This window comes from Thermobia domestica, unplaced genomic scaffold, assembly GCF_964235325.1.
Source record: "Thermobia domestica unplaced genomic scaffold, izTheDome1.hap1.1 HAP1_SCAFFOLD_311, whole genome shotgun sequence".
Classification (NCBI taxonomy): domain Eukaryota; kingdom Metazoa; phylum Arthropoda; class Insecta; order Zygentoma; family Lepismatidae; genus Thermobia; species Thermobia domestica.
Genome location: NW_027656025.1, coordinates 64,828 through 90,528, shown reverse-complemented (window position 1 = coordinate 90,528; position 25,701 = coordinate 64,828). Strand labels below are relative to the sequence as shown.

The following is a 25,701-nucleotide window of genomic DNA, read 5'->3' as shown; positions in this document are numbered from 1 at the left end:
TATTTATCTCTTCCGCTTATCTTCGCGACCCCCATGAAACCCTCTCGAGACCTCTAGGGGTCCCGATTCTCAGGTTCAGAAACCCTGATTTAAGAGTCTCTATTATTGCGAAATTAATACACCGCTAATTTTACAGTAATTATGTGATATCTTCAAATAGATAAAAGATAATCGAAAAGTGGATCAAGACCTCCCTAGCCGATGTTATTTTGCATGAGGTACCGTTATCACGAGTCACCTAGTAGCTTTCCGTTTGCTGTTATTTAGAAACGCGAAAATAAATGCCGATTTTCTAAATGGCTGGAAATTGAAAGCAGATAAATGAATTGTAATAATGGTATCTCACGCAAAATAATATTGTCTAGGGAGGTCTTGTTCCACTTTTCGATTATCTTTTATCTATTTGAAGATATCACATAATTACTGTAAAATTAGCGGTATTTTAATTTCGCAGTGATGAGGCCTCTTAAACTATCGACGTTACTATCGCACGAAATTTGCTTCTGAGTACAGATATAAATAATAAGGTGTTTGCCAGTCGCTTAGTACAGAGCGCCACTTGTCACCCGAAAACACGTTTCTAAATATTATTATTTTTTAATCATCTATTTAAGTTTGAACCTTCAATATTGAGTCTGAATTCGTGATCGTTTTCTTATTTGTTACAGTGTTATTTACTCCGAAATATTAGATTTGGTATTACCTAAAGAGAAGGACTGCTTAGCAAAGCACCTCATTACTGAGATCGCCCTTGTACTCAATGTTTAAAACTCAAATATGCTCATCTGTACTTACCGTTCAAAGCGTTCAACACTAAGTACAATCTCGTCTGGTACTTAATGTTTTAAAATTCAACTTTTAAAAGTTAAGTACAAGCATGTTTTTAATATGGCGTGCTTTCCTAACTAACCGTTCTTCTTCAGTATTATCCTACCTAATATTTGGAAGTGAATAACTCAATAACTAATAAAAATAAAAAATCTTGCACTCGGATTCGACATTTAAGATTCAAACTTAAACATATACTAATCTCTGTTCAGCGTAAGCTCTAAACTCCGATAAACAAAATATTTGTATCCTTCCGCCTGTCACAAATACGATTGGCTAGTGATGTATCACGCCCACTCCCCACGGGGAAGAGCAAGTTATACACGTGGGTTTTGACAATACTCTCTCGTGTTGTCCAGATACTGACAGCAGCAGCAGACAAGAAAGAAAAAAAGCTTGAAAGATTAAAAAAAAAAAGTATTTGAATTTCGCTGGTAAACAATTGTTACTTAGTGAGTAAAGGTTTGCCTTGTTGGTGTTTCACCACAACACTCGCGGAACTGAGATTCATGCCAGCCATCTTTGAGACTTTAGAAGCAGAACACCCGTCCACAGTTGAGTTGGCGCCAGAATTACTGCACATGCTTAGTGTTTATATCTATTGTTTCATTTACCACACTCGATTGCTGTATTATTAGATAATCCGTATCATATTTTTGTCATTTATAACAATATAGCAGTTTTATATGAAGCTTCATAATAAAAGTAATAATCCAATCACATGAACTATTTTGCGGAGGAGTACAAGCGTCGGTAGGACAACAGCAAATCCGCGAGATTTAGTTTCACGTGGCTTTGTTTATCGCAGTTTAGAGCTTACGCCGAACAATGTATAGGCCTAATAAAAAAATTGTCGAACTATAGATTTCCTGTTATTACACCGAAATAACACCAAAGAAAACAAGTAATAAATTACACGCCAGAGAAAAAATCTAACTTATGCTCAATGTAGAGGTCTGCACGGACTCGGCCGAGCTCGCGGGCTTAAGCCCGACCCGGACTCAAGCCTACAAAGGATATATTACTTCGGGCCCGGGCCGGGGTCGGTAAATTTTTAAATATACAACGATATTTCTCGGGCCTTTTCGGGCCTAATTTTGTAAATATACTGTACAACAATACATCAGCGTTCTTTCTAGACCGTTCTTTCTGGAGAACTTTTAAAGCACAACTGCAAAATTAAACTGTTAAGTGCTGTAAATAAAAATAGAATTTTGCGTTAATTATTAAGTTTCTGTAATTCGGGCTTAATCGATTACCATGCTCGGGCCTAAAACATATTTCGGACTAGGGTTGGGCCTCACATTATGAATTCACGGGTCGGGCCGGGCCCGGGCTTAAAGTTCCGGCCCTCGCAGATCTATAGTTCAATGATCCTGAATAGGTACACGTTACTACCTTTATTCAAACGGAAATATAAATTCAGCATCATTGTAATTCTCAAACAAGTTTATTCTTTCTCTGAGTCATATTGCTCAAATTCCATCATAAACATCGTCTTCACTCAAATCATTAGCAAACACTAAGTGTTTCAACCTCTCCATCTTGTCTTTTCTTGCAGGAATTCATACTTTACTCGCAGATTTTGAATTTACTCGGCCAAATTTGACGTAGTAAATGTTATCCCTAAAGCACTGGTTCTTAACCTAATGCCTATCACGACCGTTATTATTATTATTATTATTATTTTTTATCACATCCTCTTTCCAGTGAGCCCTTTATAATTTCTGGTTTGTAATAATCTTGTGTGGGATTTTTAATATACCTATTACAGAAATATCACGATATCTATCTATTTCTATAATAGTAGGATCCGTTTCTTATATATAGTGAATATAGTAACTTTAGTAAAAGAGAATGGATTAAAACCAAATTTGTTGAGTTTATTCATATTACAACTATCGAATCCGATCCGTCATACTGTTTCAAAATGGAGGCCATTTGAAAATTTAAAAACTTAATAACTCTCTTAATATTGGGTCATATGATAAAACATAACAACTAACTAACTCTATGGCCTATGGAACCCGGAGGTTCAGTGCCGCGTTCACAAAAGCTCTCCACTGACTTCTATCCTTAGCTAATTGGATCCAGTTTCTACTTTGTATTCCTATCTCTGCGAGATCCATCTTAATATTATCCTCCCATCTGCGCCTAGGTCTTCCTAATGGTCGTTTTCCTATGGGTCTACCAGTCAAGACTTTGAAAGCGTTTCTACTTTCTTCCATTCTAGCTACATGACCTGCCCACCTAAGCCTCCTAGACTTGACGACCCTAACAATGTTGGGTAAACCGTATAAACTATGTAGTTCCTCGTTATGAAGCTTCCGCCATTCCCCATTCTCGTTCCTCTTGGGTCCGAATATTCGTCTCAGGATCCTGTTCTCAAATACTTTCAGTCAATGTTCTTCCCTCAGAGTAAGCGACCATGTTTCGCAACCATACAGAACAACAGGCATGATTATCGTTTTATATATTTTAAGCTTCAAATTCCTCGACAGAATTCGCGACGACAAGAGATTTTGAACCGAATAGTAACACGAATTCCCTGCTTTTAGTCGACATTTAATTTCTTCGTGAATATGATTTTCGTCTGTTAATATTGATAAAACATAAAGTGATTTCTAATTTTGTTTTTTAAAATACTTGGGCAATTGTTTAAAAAGTTATTGAGTATTTTAATTTTCGAGAGGCCGCCACTTTGAATAATATCCGGTATTTGATTCTAATTATATTTATCTCTTCCGCTTATCTTCGCGACCCCCAGGTTGAGAAACCTCAGTAATCGATTTGCTCGGAGTAAGCGTGCCAAGAAACACAACTGTATCCTACTCCTGATCAAGCACTTATTTACTTCCGAGTAACAGCTTAATCTGCACGTAGTTTGGATAAATTCGTCCTATAGGTATTAAATCCCACTCTAGTGTCGTAATACTAAATCTGAATGTAGATTTAATTAGGATTATTATTTTGTATTCCATTTACCTTCATTTCTCTTTCCTCAGTTTTTCTTGTAACCCCCTTCCGCTATTATCCCCGACCTAAGTTCCAAAGGGAATGTTCATCCGTCCCCCCTTAGCTAGATGTGTTGTATTTCCTCAGAAACTGAACACTGCAACAATATTGACATAACAATTACTTACAAATGTATCGCAATATTTCCTCATATTAGTAAACAAAACCGCTTGCTTCGGCACAAGCACCAGCAAGCAGATGATAGAGCACGAAGAGATACGAAGATAACCTCTTTAACCCTTCGACAGGCTCCGCCTCTCTGAAGGCTGGCTATAAAAACGGACATTTCGAAGCAGAAGATACCAGTTGTTAACTGGTCATATCCTACCTGTCTCTCCAAGCTGCAACGGGCAAGAGGTTCCTTTTGGTCCAGTTGCAACGGTCAGGGTCATTCTCAACCAACAAACTACAAAACCTCCGAGCTACAACGAGCAGGAAGTCCATATTGTAGAGGAAAAATCTTTCTTAGTCTTACTATTTGTAATCTTGTGTACAAACTGTATAAAGTCTTTTATAATTAAAAAAAGAAAGTGAGGGAAAACCTTACTCTACCGAATATTACAATATACATGGCGAATCTGAAAGATGTGCACAAACCAGTGATGCCAACCTGAAAAACCATAAAATCCCATTTCTAGAGGCAAAAAATCCCATTTTGCATCTGAATTTCCCACGTTGAACTAATATTATCGTTAATAACTATTATTATCGTTATTATCGTTAAAACCCCAGGACGATTGATCGTGTCAATTCCTGTTTATGGGCAAAAAGCTTTAGCGATTTTGGATAGTGAAGATACGCGTAATACAGCTATGCAAAATAAATAAATAAATAAAAGATAAATAAATAAATTAATTAATTTCCGTTGAGCGGTCCCCAGGGTATAGATTCGATATATTTTGTTATACAGAACCCAAATTTCGAAATCCTAGAACGAGTGATCGTGTCAGTTTTGTTTTATGGGCAAAAATCGTGTATCCACCCACCCTATCCAAATTCGCTCAAGCTTTTCCGCCCATAACAAAAAATTCACACGATCGATCTTCCTGAGGTTTCAAAATTTGGATTCTGTGTAACAAAATACATCAAATCCGTACGCTGGGGATCGCTCAACGGAAATTTATTTATTTATTTATTTATTTATTTATTTATTTATTTATTTATTTATTTGCATAGCTGTATTAAGTGTATCTTCACTATTCAAAAATTGCTAAAGCTTTTTACCCATAAACAAGAATTGACAAGATCAATCATTCTGGGGTTTTGAAATTTGGATTCTGAGTAACAAATTACATCGAATCCGTATCCTGCGATTCGGAGCACAGAACTTTTATTTCTTTTTTGTGGCAATGTAATTACTTCTTGAAGGTTACAATTAACCAATACGATGTGGTTACAGACTTGGAGGACATTGTGTAAAACGCGAATTACGTAGTTTTTGATGCTAGGAGCACAGGGAGAAATAAATAATCTAAAAATCAAAAACCCAAGATCGGTGGAAGGAAAGAACAAGATAATTTAGAAAGAAATAAGGCACTCCATGTTTTACAGTAGTTAGAAGACGATATTAATTTAGTGAGACATCATAATTTTTAATCTTTGCTGGCAATAATTCTTTTCTGCCATTTTTATTTTCATTTCCCGCCTTCATTGAACCGTTTCTTCCCCTTCCCCTAACTACACCAGCGCCACGATCCACGATTCGGGGAGAGAAAAAAAAGAGAATCTTTTTAATTCTCATCTCTCTTTTCTTTGGTGCTTGTGTCGTGCGCCAACGAACTTCTTTCTTCAGCCTCAATAACCACGAAAATGTGGGTCAACGAAGTACTTTATTGTTGGCGATTGTTGCAATAAATTTCTTTTTAGAAGAAAAAATATATAAGGAAAAAAAGAAAACTGCCAACCAAGTTCAGTGCGTACATTTTTTCTAAAACCACGAACCAAAATGCGAGTTTCATTAACTAAAAGGAACCTTCCCGCTAGGCTCGTCGCTAGGCAATGGCCAAGGGGGTACCGAGCATCCTGCAACCACCTTCAACTCCCTTCGAAATGTTCAATTGTTCGTTAATTTGATATGTATGTATAAATGTAAGGTGTACTCAAGTTAGCCCTTTCGAAAAACAAATTTCGGCTTCCTTGTAGTATTCTAGCCACGTGCCTGGCAGGCCTGTATCCAGGAGGTCTAGGGGGCCGGCACCTTAAATTTTTATTGTCCCTCTTAAAATTTTCACTGTAGGCTTACAAATGAACTATAATATGGTTGGATCGGTCCCCCCCTAAATTCTATCGCCCCCCTACATTTTTTGGGCTGGCTACTGGCCTGGTGCCTGGTTCCACCGATAGATAGTGTTTCCCAGGGACGAGCTGACTACTAGTTGGCCCCGGCGGCTGATATGTTCGCCCGAATTCTCAATCCATCCCCCAACCACCATTACCCCAACTGCCCACTGCTTTCCCACAATGAAGACATAATATTATCTTAGATAAAGCATACTATTCTTTAGTAGCCACACCGTACATTATACCTCTTGACCTCCTCTCCTTATTAACATTTTCATTTGGCACCCTTTTGATCTGGCTCCTGTCTGGGCGGCGGACATATAATCACGCTCGAACCTAGCCGTAGGAGCTAAATACACGATTCTGATTGGTTGAAGTTATCCGTTTCTCGTCACATAGCATGCATTTAACATAAGTCAGCCACCAGCTGCTTAGCCTCGTGGCCGAGCGTGCTAGCGAATGGGCTAGTAAAGGAAATCGCTTTTGGTGTGGGTTCAAACTCAGCCCATAGATTTTTTTTTAAAACTTCTTTTCATATTTGCATAACACTTTTATAATTAAAATAAAATAAAAATTATACCGATTTGCCTTGTACGTAATATATAATCAGAGCCATAGCTAGAGATTTCGGCACCTGGGGCGAAGTAGAATTCGGCGCCCCCCTACATATTCACTAGCAAGCTTTTCCTTTTTTTTTTGGCATATAAGAGAAGCAGCTTTTGTTATTATGCTTTTTTTTTTTAAGTTGCTTGGGCAGACCATTGCAACGGCCAAAAGCGAGCATTATGTATTTTGTACAAATAAGAGCTGTTTTCAAGAGGGGGTAGGTAGACTACTAAATATTTTTCAAAACCTACTAAATATTTTTAAAATTTTTTTCGTAAATGAAACGAGATAATGAAATGTGACTTACCAATAACTTACCTCTATACCCGAAAATACGAATCGGAAGAATTTTCAGTGTTGCCATCCATAGAAATTACAGTGTGCCCAGAATTTGAATTACCCAAAAATTTAGGTTAAGGCAACGACTAGAAAAATGAACTCAATGGTAATTGATGACATCATACTGTCTGTGTTCCTTGTTACCTACTTTTTAAATAATATTTGTATTTATTCCGTAATGACTTACATACGTTATTACAAAATAAATCAATTATTACAAACGTTTCATACTATCGATAATTTTTTTGTAATTTTATTCTGTATGTGACCATGCAAACGGCATTTTAATTTCGATTCTTTTAATATCAGCAATATCAGTTGAATTTAATAATGATAGACTTTCTTTTATTACTCTTAAGAGTCGGTGGTGTGATGTTTTAAATGTACATGCCCCAACAAAAGATAAGGATGACGATATAAAATAGACCTTTTAAGAAGAAGTATGTGTGTGTGTTTTATAATCATTTAATGGCCATCTACAATTTATTTGCACATTCAAAAACTGAAAAAGAAAGCGTTCTAAAATTATCGTATATTTATCTATCTTCGCAAGGGCATTACCCTATATAGGCTTAAATTATGGTATATCACAATAAATTATCGTATGGTTGTCAACCCTGATAGCTAGTGTTTCCACGAGAAGAGAAATTTCTCTTCTCATCGAGTGTTGCCAGCAATATTTTTTTCTAAATCCCTTTAACCAAGTTAAAATGTCCCTCCTTTTCACTGAAAAGTTCCAACATGATATTTTAAGTTAAAAATTAATGCTAAATATATGATCATGCATTACACATACCATTATAGTTAACTTCTTTTCCTAGATCACATATTTCTACTAAACAGAAATCGTTTATGCATGCTAAGATTATTTACTGTTCATTATGCTTCAATTTCTGAAAACGTTCAAAAACACTCTTATAGTACGTATTTCAGAGATCAGTTGTCCAGCACTACTGGATTCGAATCTCGTGAAGAATAAGAGAAACTTTTATAAATAATTTGGTGGGGTAAAACGATGTATACAGTTGGTCTTGTTGCTCTGGATTCCCACCCGGAAATCACGACTTTTGTGTAAATGAAAAATGAAGTGAAATCTTGTAGTTAACCGGAGAGTACTAACATAGGTGAAAATTCACCGGTGTTAGTACCTATAGAGCATTAAAACTTCTAAAATTTATATAGTGTCTTCATTATTATTTCTATAGCTGTAAGGTAGGCAATTTTGTATTAAAGTATTTATTTAGAAGTTTTTTTTTTGAAAAATCAAAAAAAAATGACAATGGACCGCATAAAAAATCTTACTTTGCCAAAGTAACATTTAATACAAAATTTACATTTTACGATCTCTCACATCTCACATATAATTATTTATATATTATTGCACACTTTCTATGTTAAAAACTTTTATATACGTAGTATCTTTATTATATTTTCAATACCATTGTATGCAATTTTGGATTAAACTATTTATTTAGAATTTTTAAATTTAAAAAAAAATAATATTCGAACGTATCAAAAGAAAAAATCTTATTTTGCCAAGAAAATATTTAATGAAAAATTTAGTTTTACGATAAAAATATGTCGTAAGAACTAAATTATCTTACAGATTCGTCACATATTGAAAATCTTAGTTTTTTTTTTTTTTCAAAATTATGCACCAAAAAATTATGTGGGTGAAAATTCACCCGTGTTAGTACATATCTATAACTAACTAACTAACACTATGGCCTATGGAACCCGGAGGTTCAATGCCGCGTTCACAAAAGCTCTCCACTGACTTACATCCTTAGCTAACTGCATCCAGTTTCTACTTTGTACTCCAATCTCTGCGAGATCCATCTTAATATTGTCCTCCCATCTGCGCCTAGGTCTTCCAAATGGTCGTTTTCCGATTGGTCTTCCAGTCAAGACTTTCAAAGCGTTTTTTTTACTTTCTTCCATTCTAGCTACATGACCCGCCCACCTAAGGCTCCTAGACTTCACGACCCTAACAATGTTGGGTAAACCATTTAAATTATGTAGTTCCTCGTTATGAAGTTTTCGAGTGTAAAATATGTTAGTACACTATGGTTAAGGTCCCAGGATTATGCCCTTTAGGCTAAGAAAAACGGATGATTTAAGGCAAGTGAATGATGATGGAAGAATTGGTGGAATGAGAAAGTGGGAGTAAACGGGAATATCCTGGGAAAGCCCCCACACACGATGTTGTCCACTACAAACTTAATTACAAGCTGTTTCTTGTGCTTTCAGGGATAAAGTTTAAAAAAACTAAAAATGAATTAATAAGCTCTGTCTCAATGTTGTCTCTTCTTTGTTTTAACAAGAAACACAGAGGAAATTCGTTGTATTCAACTCAGATTCAATCATATTTTTCTTTCTTCTTTTCGGAAGTTAGATACTGAGTCGATCGAAACCAGAGTTGTACTGTACAACTACAATTTGTGAGGATAGTGAGAAGTACTAATTAATATTACCAGTATAGCGGTAAATTAGTCTAGATATATTTTTATTTATTAAGATTTCAAAAAATACCTGCGTTTTCTATAAATTTAAGAAATTCATCCCTACGTCCTTACAATTAGTGAAAAGGTCTAAATGTCCCCACTGTTGGCAGCACTGGTCTCGTCTCCATTCTTGTCTTGAAAAATACATTTAAGATTTAAAAAAAAATGAGACGAGAAACATGCCATTTCTTCAGAGTCTCATAATCATCAAGGGCGTACACAGTAATTTTTCTTGGGGGGATCCAAGCTTTGGCGGGTCCAATACTGCAAGCCACTACGTCTGTGTAGTATTGAACGGCTATTATTCTGCGCCCGATAAGTAATTGTAAAATACTTCTACCTATGAAGTGTAATAGAATATCAAATGTTCACGCTCCATCAAACATTTTCTTCTTAAGAGTCTTCATCCCGGCAAAATTAAAATACCGCTAATTTTACAGTAATTATGTAATATCTTCAAATAGATAAAAGATAATTGAAATATGGAACAAGAGCGCCCTAGACAATATTATTTTGCGTGAGGTACCGTTATCACAAGTCACCTAGTGGCTTTCCGTTTTCAGCTGTTTAGAAACGCGAAAATAAATGCCGATTTTCAAAATGTCTCGAAATCGAAAGCAGATAAGTGAGTCGTGATAACGGTTTCTCATGTAAAATTATATTGTCTAGGGCGCTCTTGTTCCACATTTCGATTATCTTTTATCTATTTGAAGATATCACATAATTACTGTAAAATTAGCGATATTTTAATTTTGCCGGGATGAAGACTCTTAAGTATATTTTATTGAGAAAGTGTACACAGTATGTTGAGTTAGGAAGTTTTAAAGGAGGGCCTGGACCTCATGGACCACCCCGTGGGTGAGCCCCTGATGGTCATCACTAGTTATATCTGTAGGTTGTCAGAGATCTAGTCAGTATCATTTGCATTTTACACATACGTACTTCGAGTTCATCTTATTAAAATCAGTCACTCGTAGTTTGTGCTGTACGTGCCTTTGATGTTCAAAGATTAATTAAGGGGATGTCAATGATACGTATTTTTTTTTAAATTAATGATAATATTCAACAGTGATCCCTATACAGCCTTTGAATTTCCTATTACTAACTGTAAAGTTCTACCAAGATTACTTCCAAAGGTCTAATAATTTACGTAAATTTGCAAAACGAAACGAGACATTTTCGACACGAGACACTAAAAGATTTTTGGGGAGACGAGAAAAAAATCCGAGAATCGAGATGAAACGAAACTTCTGCAAATTTTATGAGACAAGACAAGGAAACAGTATTTCTTGTCTCGTCTCGTCTCGTTTCTAAAGCAAGAATACCAGTAGCAGACAGTGTTACCAATAGTTTAGCACTTTTCCACACCAGATCAATTATATTTAAAACTGCTAGAATGTCACTAAATAGTCTAAGCGCCACTAGAAATCACAGTGGACATGGGAATGAAAAGCAAAACCGTTTCTTGAAACTTCAATTACAATGTAAACATTGGGAGTAAATCTATTGGTGCGATACAAACCGAAAAAACCAAGAACTCATTTCTTTTGACTAAAAAAAAATAATCAAAAGATCTTCCCCAGTAAGATAGTGAAATCGGCTCTTTATCCAAATTGGGTCGTTATTGACCCAAAATGTTACTTTTGGCCTAAAACTACCCCCCCCAAATCACACCCACCCCTTAGCGAATTATCGTATCATACTCGCTGAAAATTTAATATTTCTTAATGGTGGGGGTGGTCCAAATAATTTGAAAGTTTCACAGATTGTAGATACTGTGTAGGTGTAAGTGAAAATTTTTTCAACAAACAAATCGATGCGTATTTTCTTGTTGATTTTATGATGAAAATTTCAAAATATCATATAAAAAAATTTGGGCGGGGGAGACATCGCTGATTTTTTTCTGAAAATGACTGCAACATTGTCAAAAGAAGATATAAATAAAACTGAAAAAAATGTTTTCTAACTTTTTTTTTTTTTTTTTTTTTTACCATTTAGGACCTTAAAGATCAAAACTCCGAACTCTTCTTTGCCAGAGTTTACAATTTCCCTTTCTCTTTCGTCACTAATTTATTTCAAACAGGATATAAAGTAGAAAATATTCCAATCAACGTAGACAGCGACGAAGATTGAATTATTGCAAATTATATGGCCGTTTTGATGTGTTCCCATTATTAGAGAATATTTATGTGTACCTTATTGCTTTGTATGTTAAAATAAATGAATATGTATAGTAAATAATTTACTCAAACATATATATGTAAAATGAAAACACATTGATATAGCTATAATCCAAATATCATTTTCTCTTATTTTTCTCTTAAACTTTTTCTTTTTTTTCAACTCTTAAACTTTGCTTTTGTACATTAAAGCTTTAATTTCGTGATTCTTGAAGTTGCAAGATTCAATCGCATCCAAATGGAAAAGGACAACTGCCATTGTGCATAAAATAGATTTCAAATCGATCTTTTGTAAAAAGAAGTATTATAATAAATTACAGGCAAACTTGGGGGAAAAAATTGGAAAACGAGTTTCGGTACTCAAAAATATGGTACAAGGAGCGTTTCAAAGTACTCTTTTTAAAAAAATATTAAAATTGGATTGACAGTTTTGACATTGAGGTCCTAAAATGTTTAAAACACTGTGAATAAACGGTTTTTATTTATTTTTTTGACGATGTTATCACTTTCAAATGTTCTCTGAAAAAAATATATATATGCTAAACCTAAGGATATTATGTCATTTTGAATGAAAATAAATCACATGAAGGTTTCATATTCCGAAAGTCAAGAGCCACCCGGGATACTTTCCTAGAAAGAGAGAGCGATGGAGGGAAGGACTTACCGAAGGACCATTTCCTAAAATCATCACTATAGTTCTCCTATGTTATTATTATTATTATTATTATTATTATTATTATTATTATTATTATTATTATTATTATTATTATTATTATTATTATTATTATTATTAATAATAATAATATTCTGCCTTTCAGCAGGTCCTGGTACTAAAAAGTTTTTTTTTTTTATTTAGATTTGGGTCTGGAAATGTTTCTTCCACGTTTTTCGATCTTCAGCTTCCTCTTTTAACTCCCAATATTTTCCTCTGTTTCTCAGCTCACTGGCGTCCCTGGCATGTAAAATTTGGGAGGGACATCAAAGAGAGTGATTTAAATCGTACTACCTAGCCCAACCTGTTCATTATCTTGGATTTCCTTTGTGATCTTTCTGCTTACCTTCACGGACCCCCTAAGGTATAACTCTGTTATAATCGTTTCACAGCCTGAATATTATATTCCAAATAATAATTATTATTTATATGATATTCTGTCGTTAGTAAATAAATTAAATTAGAATAAAATATTGAATATTTTGTACTTCAAAATATTGGGGGAACGCGTCCCCCTCGTCCCCCCGCCAGAGACGCCCATGTCTCAGCTCATCTATCAGTTGTGTTCTTCTTCTTCCTGTTCCTCGCTTTCCTTCCATCTTTACTTCTATGGCAGTATGAAGAAGACAATTTCTTCCGAAGTTGTGTCCAATCCAATTGGACTTCCTACGAAGGATGCTGGCTAGAAGTGTCCTCTTCTCTCCTATCCGTTTTAAAACATCTTCCTTTGTAGCTCTCTCTGTCCATTTTATCTTCTCCATCTTCCTACAAACACCACATTTCGAAGCTCTCTAAGTATTTCTTCTCTAACTTCCGTAATGTCCAAGTCTCTGAACCATACGAAACAACCTGCTTTTCGTCTATTTTTATTGTTATTTTAAAACAAGATCAAGAAAGTAGTGGGAAACGTAAAGTGTCCGAGTGGAAACTGAAAATTTGTGTGGAAGACGTAGAAACAAGAGAAAGAAAGTTTTGGTAGAATAAAACTAAAATAGTGCTTATGAAGCAAAACTATAATATTTTTTATTTTACTACTCTTATTTTTGTTGTTACTACTATTTTTGTTTGAAAACTCTGCCGATGAATTTATTCCTCCATCCACAAAGTGGACAAATGACCGAGCAAAACACAGAACTTCGAGATGACGTCCAACCAGTGTTTCCAATGCATAGAAAATAAAGTTACTCACGTTCCATAGAAAAATAATTTTTAGCTTCCAAACTACACTATGCGTAAGTATTGAAAGTCTTATGAAACGCACATGACAGTCTGTCGACAGATATCACAGTGAAAACCATGAAAGATTATATATATATATATATATATATATATATATATATATATATATATATATATATATATATATATATATAAGGTGCATATATATAGTATTCTACCTGTTAGCAGGTTCTTGAAGTTTTTTTTTTTCTTTTTTCGTTTTAGGTTTCGGTCTGGAAATGTTTGTTCCACTTTTCTCGATCTTCAGTTTCCTCTTTTAACTCGCAATATTTTCTTCTATTTTTCAAATCATCGATCAGCTGTGTTCTTCTTCTTCCTATTCCTCTATTTCCTTCCATATTTCCTTCTATAGCGGATGAACAAGATAATTTCTTTGCAACATGTGTCCAATCCAATTTGCCTTTATTTTTAATTTTTTTATTTTATTTTATTTAACAATCGCCATTTTACACTGGATATCCAACAACAACAATAACAATGGAAAGGATTTGGAAAGGTATCGGCCAGGGCCTGTTTAGTAGGTACCATCCCAGCATTTGCCTGGTAGGACTGAGGGAAACCCTGGAAAACCTCAGTCTGGATGGTCGGCAGCGAGATTCGAACCCACGACCTCCCGAATGCGAAGCCAACGCTCTACCACTTGAGCTACTTCGCTCGGTGGTTCCTAGTTTAATGCGTCCTCTTCTCTTCTATCCGTCTTAAAGCATCTTCGTTTGCTACTCTCTCTCTCTCTGTTTATTTTATTTATTCCATATCAAGAATATATTCCATTACCGTATCTTTTTTAACCGTATATTCAAACCGGAAGTGGTAAAATCTACCTTTTCTGGTTTTAATACTAATCAACATAGTGGACAAAACTGTAGTATAACGAAAAACTGTTTTCTCAAGAAGAATTCAGCGTCCCAAGAATATGCTCCTTTACACTGTAATCTTTCTACTAACACCGAAAGTGGTACTAAGTTACTAACACTTCCGGTTTCAATATTGATTTTCATAGAGCAAAAACGATAAACGATTTTAAGAAATGGTTTTCTGATATGGGTTTAGGACGACAAGAATCTTTCCAGTTTCCCTCTTAACCATCTATTCGAACCGGAAGTTGTAGGTATCTACCATTTCCGGTTTCAATATTCATTAACATTGGAGCGAAAAGACAAGAAAAAGGGAGAAAGTGAAATTGCTGATATGTGTTCAGCGTCCCAAGAATAGACTTCATTACACCTCTATTTCTATATCTATATTAAAATGCTAGGTTTATTATGTTTGTCTCCAAAGAAAAGTTTATATGTTTGTCTGCAATCCTTTCGACAACGAGATCTCAAAAACCACAAGTGCTAGAAACTTGCCGTTTTTACACGTCGATTTAAAATTTTATGAAGATTATTCAATTCTAATTGAATATTTGAAAAACATGACCGTTATTTCTTTATTGCATCTTTTAGGGGTATACTGGAAGTATTGAATTTTTAAAAAAAGTAAAACACCATATCCTACGAATTATACATTCCAGCACTACATTATTGTATATAGGGGTTGTATATCCCTCAGGCATTTGTTTCATGACCAAAGAAGTATGGAAAAAATGAAGGATAACTATTTCTCTAGGCTAAGATGAATCTTTATTGTTTGGAGTGTTTTGCCCAATGAACACCATATATCATTGATATTATAATTAATTGTGTGTAATGTATTTGTTGATTACATACTGCATGCAAGAAGAAAGAAAACACTGATCATACATGAATTAGAAACTCCAATCGAAAGTAGGCTTAATCTTGCAAAAAGTCTGAGACATTGAAAAAATAATCGAAAAAAATCTCCCCTTTGCCGATTTTTATCAAGACGTCTTTCACTTGTATCTGTAAAGGGACATGCACAGATATGAGGAATGACAAGGAGATTCATGCTCATATGTGAATGACGTACTGTGTAGAGCGAGCAGGTTCAGCTAGTCTATATATTAAAATGCTACAAAAGCTCTAAAAACGCCTGAACCCCAACCTCTAACTTTGGATTTCAAACCTTTGACTTACGGTTATTTATGATTTCACGATTAACGAAGACAATATTTTAAAGTGTGTGCACTTTAAATAAATTATTATTTAAACATATCTTTTTTATACATTTTATGTTTTAAAGCCATTGTTCAAAGCCTTTGTATTTTAATAAGCCTTCTCCAAAATCAATGCAAATGAATTGTGCTACCATCTTTGGAGTTGTTTTAAACTATATGTTTGTGGCCAATCCTTTCGACCATGAGATCTCGGAAACTACAGGCCTTAGAAAAATGACGTTTTCGCTGATCGATGGAAAATTTCATGTAGATTGTCCAGTTCTAATTGAATATTTAAAAAAATATGGCCACTATATCTTTATTACATTTTTACGGGTACACTGGAAGTGTTGAAATTAAAAAAAAAAAAAAACTAAAGCATCACATCCTACGTATTATACATTCCAACACCACACTGTTGTATATAGGGGTTGTATATGTCTCAGACATTTGTTTCATGGCCAAATAATAATGAAAAACGAAGGATAACTATTTCTCCGGTCTAAGATGAACCTTTATTTTTGGAATGTTTTGCCCAATGAACACCATATATAACTAACATTGTAATTAATTGTATATGTAATGTATTTGCTTATTACATAGGCCTACTGCACGCAAGAAGAAAGAAAACACTAGTCATACATGAATTAGAAATTCCAACCGAAGTAGGCTCAAATCTTGCAAACGGTACAAGATATTGAAAAAAAATAATCGAAAAATCTCCCCTTTATTATACCCCTTGGCTTTTTTTTTAATCAATACGTCTTTCACTTGTGTCCGTAAAAGGACATGTACAGATGTGATCAATGACAAGGAGATTCATGCTCATATGTGAATGATTCGCTGTGTAGAGAGGGCAGGTTCAGCTAGTCTATATATTAAAATTCTAGATTTATATGTTTGTCTCCAATCCTTTCGATAATGAGATCTCGAAAACCACAAGTGCTAGAAACTTGCCGTTTCCACTGGTCGATTCCAAATTTTGTAAGGATTGTCCAGTTCTCATTAAAATTTCCAAAAACTGTACCGTTATTGTTCTATTCAGCTTCTTAGGGGCAGTTTTGAGCACATAAGATTAACATTGTTGCAGGCCGAAACTACGGTGTGAGGCAACCAGTAGAGAAGTTACGTGTAGCAGGTTGATGGACATTGCAGGCACTTTGCTTAAATCTGAATCCCAAAATCTATTGCATGCTGGCAACTTTAAAAGCCTTAATCTACTACCACATCCGGTTCTAACATTGTTCATCGTAGAGTAAAACCGATAATAGATAATAGATAATTGGTTCTATCGCTTTTATCTCTCTTCTAAATCAAAAATTGGTAAAAAAAAAATCTTCCATTTTTGGTTTTAGTATTGCATTACCATACTTTGGAATGTGAAACCAAAGTTCCTTGTTTTAGAAAAAATAATTGATTATATTCAACCAGTTTTAAAGTGTTAGTTTTGCCTTTCTTAATCGTTCACGGTAACTCCTTGATATACCACTCTCTCGATTTGTTACACTTCAATATTTAGCCTTCATGATTCATAAGGTTTGTTTGTCTATGTGACTTACTAACAGTCATTACAAATTAAATCCTTTGCTAACTGTCACTGCAAATGAAATTCTTTGCTACCCTAAATTGGTAATAAAATTCTTTGCTAACTTCCATTGCTAATAAAATCCTTTGCTAACTGCTACTTCAAATGAAATCCTTTTGTAACTGCCACTCCAAATGAAATTCTTTGCTAACTGCCATTACAAATGAATTCTATGGTAACTGCCATTACAAATGAATTCTATGGTAACTGCCATTACAAATAAAAAATCTTTGCTATCTGCCGTTGCAAATGAAATTACAGACATTTTGCTTGTTAACTGAAGAGGGGAGGGTGTTTATCAACCAGAGAGTTGAATTCGAGGTCAACGAAGGGGAGATATACAGATTGAACGAGGAAGGCAAAGTCTAGTCAACAGGTATCCGCCCTGACCAAACACAAGACAAAAATATTGAACAGAAATTTGTATTTAAAATGAATATTTAAAAATACTAATTCGTTTGCGGAAAAAAAAAAAACAACGAAAATATTAAGACTTATATGGGATCGCTACTATATATACTTATATGTTGTTTCTGTCTGTCCCCAGTTAGTTTGCCTGCCAATGCCGGCTAAGTCCAAATTTATCGTTAATTTTATTTTTGGAAGTTTAAATTTTAACAGAAATTTAAAACATTTATCTTCTAGTTTAGAAACATTAGCAACATTACTTATTTACAATGAAATGAGACATTTCTTCATTTGCATATTCAGAATTTAACCTCAAATCATTTTATTGTTCATATATTAACTTGAAATATTTTATTATTTATGTGAGCTTCGGGGACATTGTACCGATTGAAATCACCACTGTCCTTGTCGAAGTACTGCAACACAATGTTGATGTTTTGAAAAGGAGAGTTATCCTGCCACAATGTGTTATTCCCAGCTGGAAAACATGGCCAACATGAACGAGTGTGCATGTATGTTCATTCTGTATTACCAAACACCTCCAATTAAGGGAAGATGGCATTAATTAATTTATATCAATCGTCTAATAGATATCAAAAACAGCGGCGGATCTAGCCCAGGGCGGCCCTAGGCCCTCCCAGTGACTGAAGCTGTTTCTTATTTATTTTTGAAAGTTTACAGTAAACTCATTATATACCTATCGTCGTTCGGGTTCTAGTTGTCCCCCACCCCCAGTTTTTACCTTCCACATCCTCCGCTGATCAAACATAAAAAAGGATGTTGTTTTAATTTTTTTTTAATACACAAAAATATATCATATGAATGATACATACCAATACATCAGATAATCAAATAATTTTCCTTTATGGCAGTTTATGTTCCATACAGGAAAATTTCCTTCAACATTTAGCAACACTGCGCTTGGGGGTGGTTGCAGATATAAATTTAAAAAAAAAAAATGAAAAGAAAAGAATCAGAGAACTGTTTCGGCGAAAGTTTTCGCGTTTTCCCAGCGACGGAATCAATCGAACGGAATAAGCTAGGACGGAGAACGAAAGATATATATATATATATATATATATATATATATATATATATATATATATATATATATATATATATATATATATATATATAGAGAGAGAGAGAGAGAGAGAGAGAGAGAGAGAGAGAGAGGATAGAACGAGATGCTTAGAGTTGCAGCGTAACAGCAACGAAGCGGCGACCGCGCGACGCCTGAGATCAATTGTGGGCAGACAGGCTGCTGCCGAGAGAAGCACAAACTTTCCAATTCTCAGACGCTTCTCCAAGATATTATATACGTATACTACGTATATTATATACGTATATTATATACGAAAGATACGCTGTACTCAGACGCATACGGAGAAATTTTGTTTGCGTAATGCACTGGGTAATATGCAGATGCAACCGTGAAATTTTTGAATTAAATGGAAAACATGGTTAACGTGAACCAGTGTACGGGTGTAACCATTAATGTGGGTTTATATTTATTCTTTTTTTTTTTTTTTTTTTTTGGAGGGGGAGGGCATGGTGGCACAGTGGTAGAGCGATCACTTCTGGAGCGCGGAGTCCCTGGTTGATTCCCCGGCCAAGTAAGTTTGTGGTGAATAGTGATGGGTAAATTCCCGGGTATACAAAAATGGGAATATTCCGGGAATTTATGTACAAACACAGAGAAAATTGCATTCAATTACTATATTATGATTTCCAAATAAAATTATTTTTTTACAGAGTACATTTATTACTGTTGTCTCCAGAAGGTTCTTTAAAATGTATATTCTGAACAGTATTATGTTATTTTATCATATGTAGAGAGTACGCATATTCTAAACGTATATATGCTTACATGTTTTATGCAAGTCAATATGTTGGAAAACATTTGGTATAGAAAGTTTAATACCACTAAACAGTTGTAACTTATATGTTAGTGAATTTTCTAAACTTGATCCTAGTACTGATATTATAAACATATTAATTATTTAAATGTTATAAAGATATTAGGTAACTGCCAGAAAACATACATAGTCTCTCAAAAAATTCGTAAGGTTGCCAGTGTATGGAATGGCATATATACAGAATGTTGATTTGAGGTGCACTGTGCTTGGTTACTGTGTACTATTAAATCTCCAATTTAAGAAGATAGGCTATTTCAAAGAATATTTACGGTTACAAAAATTCTCTAATAACGTATGTAGTACATGCATACACACTTACATAGAAGCAAACAAATCCTAATTAACACAGGTGCGGAAACACCAGTACTAATCAAACATCCTGAGAAGCAACCTTAAATTGATATGTAAATATTACATTTTAAATGTACACGTATTTACAACTACAGAGATTCCTTTATTCAACATCTGATTCTTCCTCAGATAGCGAAGTTCGAGTCAGAAACAACAGACAGACCGACATCTCTTACTAACGGTGGTTCGGGGTGTATTTATAGTACTTCGCGTCTATGTCTACAAAATTTCCAGATAATTTTACAACCTGGTTCTTTTTCATCATTCATAAATTAGTATTTTGCTACTTTCTAGTGCAAATGGAAATGGAAATTTTAAAAAATCATATTATTAATTCGTTATATAAAATAAGACAACGAATTTCATTTTTTAAACCTCCAAATTATTTAAAACCAAAAGCAAATCATAGTAAATGAAAATAAAGTAATTAGTCATATTTTTTCTGATAATATGGAAAATAAAGTAAAGAAATGAAAATAAATTCCTTCCCGGGAATTTATATGCCAGGGGGAAAAACCGGGAATATTCCCATTTTTTATTTTCCTTCCCACCGGGAATATTCCCACTGCCCATCACTAATGGTGGACAACATCCTGTATGTGGGTTTTCTCGGGGGTACTCAAGTTTCCTCCCACCTTCTCATTTCCAATTCTTCACTAGCTTTCATCATCGTCTCCCTTAGCCATAAACGTTGGAGGTTAAACTGAAAACTCTAATTTCATTTCAAAATTTATGGGATTTTATTCGAAAGGCAATGGGAAATTTTACGAAACTTATCAGATGTCGTCATAAGTCTGAAAACGCTTCCTTTCTTTCTCGTAAAATTCTCATAAAATTTCCCTTCGAGTAAAATGACATCAACTTTGTATTTAAAAGCAATACAAAAGTCTTAGTACACGTTGCTATGGAAAATACCAACCATTTGTCAATATATTGTTTTATCATGAAAATCGCAAGAATACACTGTTAAAAATACTTTCTTAAATCTGAGGAATCGTTTCTTATCTGTGCACCGAGAATATCTTTTCTTAGAAACAAGAGTTTAAAAACTCTCAATAATGAGAAATGAAGAAAAGTAGATAAGGTTGTATAAAACGAAACGAGAAAATATAATGTTACTTTCCTTATGAATGAGAATTGCCAAATCTCATTTCTAAGAAAATATTGTCTCGGTGCACAGATAAGAAACGGTTTCTCAAATTTAAGGAATTATTTTTAATAGTGTACATTAATTTCTTATCATCTTTGGAATCCTCCCCTTTTCCCTGTCTGTAACTTCAAAACAAGAACCAATCTCGCGTTCCCGCTGTTATTTTCGCGCTCGGCTCTCAAAAATTACCTTAAAAATGAGTGCTAAGTTATGTCTGCCTTACGAAATATGTGTTGAATAATGTAAGAGAAATGTATGTACTTTTGCGATTTTCATGACGGATACAGGATTCCGAGCATGCTCACAAATTCTATTTATTTTCATACCCATGAATATTAGAATCTTCGTACTATTTATACTATTTATATGCGCCAAGATTATGCCACTTTATTCAAAGGAAAATTATTATTATTATTATTATTATTATTATTATTATTATTATTATTATTATTATTATTATTATTATTATTATTATTATTATTATTATTATTATTATTATTACGAAAATAGGGAAAGAAGGGCCTTAGCAAATTTCGAAAATTTCTCATTTCCCTTCGAATAAAGTGGCATACTCTTTGGGCATAAAACAATACACATGACTTAGCATACTTGGCTATGGAAAGTGTGTAGAATGTATGAATACATAGGAGTACTTTAGTCACAGGGCCGGCTCTAGCATATGTACAACACATGCATTTGCACGGGGCAACAAATTTCGAGAAGCAGCAAAATCTGTCATAACTACCTTATTTAAAATAAATATTTCTTGTTGGAAACAGATTTTATGATGATGATAGTAGTTAAATTTTTCTAAGCTGACATTATATTTGAATACTATATTCATAAATTATGTTTAGGTTACATTCGTTTAAGGTCACGTGGACATTGCTAAAGCAAATGGTCAAACAAATCCAAGCATGCACTGCTTGATTGTTGTCAAAAAAAAAAAAAAAGAACTCAATTCTCGAACAATAGCGAAGACCTGTTCCATTTAGTTAGTCATCACAGTTTTGATAAGAAAATTAGTCTTGTCTTTGTCACCAACAAGTTCCTTATCATGGGAAGTGGAAATAAGATTTTTGTTAATTTTTTAACAGACGTAGAAGGAAAATCAAGGAATAAAGATAAACGAGCTACTTGCACTAGAATTGCAAACTGATATATTCAGATTGAAGCTCGATATTGAATTCTATAAAAAGGATTACTATATTCCCTCTGCAGGTATGTTTGCTTTATCTTTCACTACATTATTATTTAAAGAGAAAAACAGATATAACGGGATTTTATTTGTATTGTTTAGGTCTTTCTGAGTGCGAGTGCACTTTTCCTCCCCTTCGTTGTTCATGATGAAATAGAATACTTAAAAGCGTGGCTTTTAACATTTGTTCTTCTGGGGAAATGGGAGCAGTAAATTATGTCATTGCACGGGGCGGTAAATTGCTTAGAGTCAGCCCTGTTCAGTCACGAAATTCGCAAAATTACATAATTCCCCATCATACTTGGTTTGTTTCCTTTTGCCTTCTGGAACTTGAAAACAAGAACCAATCTCGCTTTTTAATTTTCACCTTCGTGTTCAGTAACGTACAATTATCAAAAATGGCTGCTTATGTCTTCGTTACATAATGTTTTCTGAAATTTGTAATACAGTCTTATTTTCGGATTTTTCATCTGCTTCTCTCTGCGACTTCAAAACAAGGAGTAAAAATCAAATTTTTCACTCTCATATTCGTTCTACGGACTGTAAAATTATTCAAAAATGTCAGCTTATGTCAGCGACGCAACTAGGCTAGTTGTCGCCCGGGTCAAGAACTCGCCTTAACGTTCCCTTCCTAACCAACCAAACCAAAACGCTCCCGAGTATACCTGATATTGGTATCACAGAGTAATTCTCCTTTTCCATTTTTTCTTCATGTGGGAAAGGTTGATTTCAAAATTACAGTATATAACTTAATTTTTAGTACAAGATAAAATTGCAAACTAATTAATATTTGATTGCCAAATAATCTGAGAGTAGTATGATTGAAATATGTTTATAGTCTTGTCATAACAACTGCAAATCACAATGTTTTTGCAATTATATCGGGATGTGCATGTGTGTAGAATGAATCAAAAGTCTGTTGCTTTAGAATAAAATATTTCAATTATGACAAACAGTCAAGCTGTTGTCTCAAGTATTGTACTCGGACAGTTTACAAATCTCTTAAATCGATGTAAGTTAAATGAAAACACAAAAAGCTGGAAGTAAAAATCTAACTTTGCGGGCTCCTTTGGCTGCAAAGGTTTTCACAATGTCCTCCAAACATAGCTTTGAAGCTAACTTATGCTCTATGGCAGTGGTTCTCAACTTAATTCCTATCGCGCCCCCTATTTTATCACACCCTCTTGCTAGCGACCCCCTTAAGCTATAATTTCTGGTTTGTAGTAAGCTTGTGTGGAATTTTTAATATACAGTACCTATTGTGGATATCTCACGACATTCATCTATTTCTATAATAGTAGAATCCATTTCTTGTATATAGTGGATACAGTAACTTCCCAAAAAAGTGAATGAATTAAAATCGAATTTAGTTAGTTCATTCATCTTCCGTTTATCTTCGCGACCCCCATGAAACACTCTCGCGACCCCCAGATTGAGAAACTCTGCTCTATGGATATGGTCCTAAAGTTGGTGAGTTGTTGTTGTCTTGCTAAGTTTCTGAGGTAATTTTTTTTATGATCTTGAGTTTGCTAAAACTCCTTTCCTTGCCTTACAGTGAAAATAAATATTTGCTCAGTTTTGCGCCCCCTCAATCTGGCGCCCGAGCCACTATCCCCGTTCTTCCCCCAAGGGCCGGATTTAGCATTTTGGCGCCCCTAGGCCCAATATTTTTTTTCGCCCCTAGTCTGGTTAAAGTTACTTTCCTAAAAACCTTTATTAAAAAAAATATACAGGCCTATATGTTAATTGCTTAAACCACTCCACGATGCAATTTTATCATTGCAAGTTTTTTGAGAAATTTACTTGGTTCTGGGCTTAACAAAATACCGTTAATGTATTACCAAAAGATTGGTGAATAATTTTGGTTTTGTTCAATTTAGCCATTTGGGCAAATAAATAAAAAAAAAAAACTCTAATAGAGAATGCTTTATTAGCCTGATTTTTAAAAATCAATTCAAAAAATATGTTAAGTTATGGCTATTTATTTTTATTTCTAGATATTTTTTATTTTTTTTCTCTTGGCCGTGCGCCCCCTGGGAGCTTGCGCCCATAGGCCCGGGCCTACCGGGCCTATTGGGAAATCCGGCCCTGCTTCCCCCTTAGTTATGCCACTGGCTTATATCTCCGTTGCAGAACCTGTGTTAAAAAGAGTATTATTATCGTACATATACGAACTATTTTGTAGGCTGGCAACATTGCTAGGGACATTAAATTTGTAACAGTTATTTTGAAAACAGTTTTGTTCGTTAAAAAAGAAGGAAAAAAGAAATATTTATTTATGGCTTTAGCCAATAAATAAAAGAATTCTATATTTAATCTTTGGACAAAGTAAAAACAAAAATTACAAAAGGAAAAAATCTTTAAAAAAAGAAAAAAGAAAATTGTGACCAATGGTTGTTTTGTAGTTGCTTGTGTCAACAGCAGAAAAACAATCGAATGCTAGCGTTTGGGAGAGGACAGTGGCTCCAAGCCGTGTTTTATTATAGACGAGAGAAGGCTCGCGATTAGGAACAAATAATACAATAAATAACTACTAAAAACAAAAGACAATAAAATGTTTTCGAGTTGTTCTACTTAATACGTTTAATCTTCAGAAATGATTTCCACAAAACAAAGCAAAAACTTTTAGGATTAGTTAAGAAAGTTCCTTTTATTTACTGGCCAATCGTATCGTATTAGGTTTCTATTTATAACATTTCAAGGGTATTGAATGCACCATCTTAGGGTTGCCAGATATTTAGGAAAGAAAATGGAAGATCTTAACGATTTCAAGGAAGGGGAGGAAAGATATATTATCAGAGATAGCGTGTGTCAATGAAAACTTGACCAATGACCAAGGGCGCCGATCCTGAGGGGGCCCGGCCCCCCCAAAGCTCATGTGGGTCCCCTCACATTGTATTTATGAATATACAATATTTGGTATAATTTGAATGCAATTTGTCTTAAAATCCTCATATATCCCTTCTACATCTGGATGGACCCCCCAAAATTTACAGAGAAATAGGCGCCCTTGCCAATGACCCACTGACTCAGTACCCAACGTGATCTACAACCTATCATGACCCACTCTGACCCAGGACCTACTATGACCCACAACCCACCGTGATTCACTCTGATCCATTCCGACCCACCATGACCCACTCTGACCCGCCTATCAAAACCCATCGTCATCTACTCTGACCCATGATCCTCTCCCTCCTTTCGATTGAATAAAAAGTTTACTTTTCTAATCAAACTGGGCTGTGAAATTATTACTAATCGGAGTTTGAATTTCTATGGTCAATCGGTCAAGCACCGCTTTGTGGATCGGACCTTTACGATATTAAATGGT

At 34.6% G+C, this 25,701-nt stretch overlaps 1 protein-coding gene across 1 annotated transcript in view; it reads left to right on the top strand.

Moving 5' to 3' along the window:
• LOC145676717 (uncharacterized) overlaps nt 1–25,701 on the top strand; it is a gene marked incomplete at its 3' end in the record, with an annotated part of 176,845 nt that overhangs the window by 108,331 nt on the left and 42,813 nt on the right. The window lies entirely within an intron of this gene.